This window comes from Engraulis encrasicolus, chromosome 4 (genome assembly GCF_034702125.1).
Source record: "Engraulis encrasicolus isolate BLACKSEA-1 chromosome 4, IST_EnEncr_1.0, whole genome shotgun sequence".
Taxonomy (NCBI): Eukaryota; Metazoa; Chordata; class Actinopteri; order Clupeiformes; family Engraulidae; genus Engraulis; species Engraulis encrasicolus.
This window is the reverse complement of record NC_085860.1, coordinates 32373951-32376450: the sequence shown is the minus strand read 5'-3', so window position 1 is coordinate 32376450 and position 2500 is coordinate 32373951. Positions and strand designations below refer to the sequence as shown.

At 45.1% G+C, this 2500-nt stretch overlaps 1 protein-coding gene across 2 annotated transcripts in view; it reads left to right on the top strand.

Annotated features, from left to right (window-relative positions):
- The window catches only part of srgap1a (SLIT-ROBO Rho GTPase activating protein 1a), a 149046-nt gene that overhangs the window by 48762 nt on the left and 97784 nt on the right, over positions 1-2500 (top strand). The gene's annotated exons all lie outside the window — the stretch shown is intronic.

Sequence of the window (2500 nt, the reverse complement as noted above, 5' to 3'; positions counted from 1 at the left end):
GGAAAAAAGTTCAGGCTCAGGATTTAAAAAAAATATATATATATATTTGATGGCCATTTTTTATACAGGCTGTATTTTTTTGTTTTGTTTGTTTTAACCTTTCTTTAATCAGGAAGTGGTCCCATTGAGTTACAATAACTCTTCTGCCAGGGAGTCCTGACCCAGATGACAAAAGTTGTACAGAGTATTGGCCTTTTCTCGAAATTATGTCAACCAAGTTGTTTTGAAGCCAGTCGGGTACAAAAAAACTTCTAGGTCCAGGCAGACTGTAGCGCTTATGTTAATTATGTCTTTCCCACCGGATGCACCTTATTACTGTACTCTACTCTACTCTTATACCTGCTTCGAATGTATTGAATCGAAGTGGTCTGTCACTTGAAAAAAGGCACACGGGAAAGGTTGATTGAAATGGGTGAGAAGTTGTCATAATTAATTACTAATTAATTACTTAATTCATTTATTAATTACTGGATGCACCTCCTCTGATTACTCGCTCACTAAATTTCAAACCACTCGCTGAGAAACCAGTCAGGTACAAACAACTTCTAGGTTCAGGCAGACTGTAGCGCTTATGTTCATTTATGTCTTTCCCACCGGATGCTCTACTCTACTCTTATACATGAATCGAAGTGGTCTGTCACTTGGAAAAAAGGCACACTGGAAAGGTTGATTGAAATGGGTGAGAAGCTGTCATGTCCACTTACTAATTAATAAACTAATTAATTACTTAATTCATTTATTAATTACTGGATGCACCTCCTCTGATTACTCGCTCACTAAATTTCAAACCACTCGCTGAGAAACACACCTACACCTGATCAAGTGCCGTTCGGTCGAAAAGTTGTGCATAATGAACCTGGGAGCAGAAACATTGCGTGGCCGTGGACATTCCTTTAGTGTCTTTGAGAAGCTGTACTGTGTATGGGATGGCTACCTTACCTTTTCAGCATCAGCTCGCAGCTCACGTGGAAAAGGCATGTGAAAATGGTATGCGAAACACATGCACGCACACACACACGCACGCACGCACGCACGCACACACACACACACACACACACACACACACACACTGAGGTGTGATCTGTGCAGATGTCCCTGAGCAGCACTGAGGTGTGTGTGTGTGTATGGGGAAATGAAATTTTAATGAAGGCCTGTGGTGAGCGAGGAGGAGAGAGAAGGGGAGTAGCGGAGAGAGATGGAGAGAAGAGGGAAGGCGAGAGGAGAGGAGAGGAGAGGAGAGGAGAGGCAGAGACATGGAGAGAGAGAGAGAAAGAGAAAAGATACGAAGAAGATGGAGAGAGAGGAGGGGGGTAAGAGACGAGAGAGAGAGAGAGAGATGTGTGAGAGAAAAGATAGCAGGGAGAGGAGGAAAAGAGGGGGGAGAGAGAGAGAGGAGAAGAAGAGGGGGGGAGAGAGAGAGAAGGGGAGAAGAGAAACAGGCCAGCCTTATGGAAAGCTCTGCCACCTGCAGTGATCTGAAATGAGGGTAGATGAGGTGCTATTAAGAGCTCTGTGTGTGAACGACTTCATGCCGATGGCGTAGGTGTGCGTGTGTGTGTGTGTGTGTGTGTGTGAGAGTGTCTGTCCGTATTTCTCTGTGTCAATTTACGAAACGTTGAAGTAGTCGTGGATTCCCTGGACAGTTTGTCACTGTTTCTGTTTTTAGACTCCTTATGTCAGACCAACGGATGAGTTTGTTTTTGGTAGTTTTGCATGTGATGTAGGCCTTTCGACATTTTTTCCCCTCTGTCTCTATTTGTTTCCCCCATTGAAGCTGCAACATGCCCAGTGGCTACCTGTTTAAACCCATGCTGCGCTTGACTAAAAAGACCCAGGAGAGTCTTGCTGTCTGTCACATACGGCATCAGCAAGCCTCAGATGTCTTGGCCTCAGTTGTGGTGGTACACACATCCCCGTGCTGGTGTCATCTCTCTACTCCCAGCTCACCTGTGCTGAAGCTGGCATCACGCTCTTTGCTCTGTTGCTTGGCAGTACGCCCAGTCCGTGTCATTTTGGACAGCAAGCAAGAGGTAGACATCTCGGGCTAAAACGAAATGACATTATTTCTTTCAAAGCAACGTATGTACCCTACCCAAGGCAATCTCGGCCTTAGATGATGTTAGACCACACACCACGCACTGATGAAGGCTTGATAGCCGAAACGCATTTGCTTTTTGGACATGGTGGTAATATAAATAAATAATGAGACGCAGTTTGTGAGTGCGGATTTTTCTTCCTTAAGTTGATACATTTTATCGCGCACCCAAAGACTTGCGTTTTTCCAAGAAGTTGAGCGCGTCCTTTGCCAAAACTTGGAGGATAGACCACCCACATTCTTCCCACTAGTTGAAAATGAAAGCCCACCTGGGAAACTCCCATGGTCATGATGACGCAGCACTCCACCACAGCACACAGTGCTCACTGCACACAAAGAAATGACATTTTGGGTCATTTCACGTGAAATCAGACACTTTGGGACCCGACCAACCCGGATTTCGAT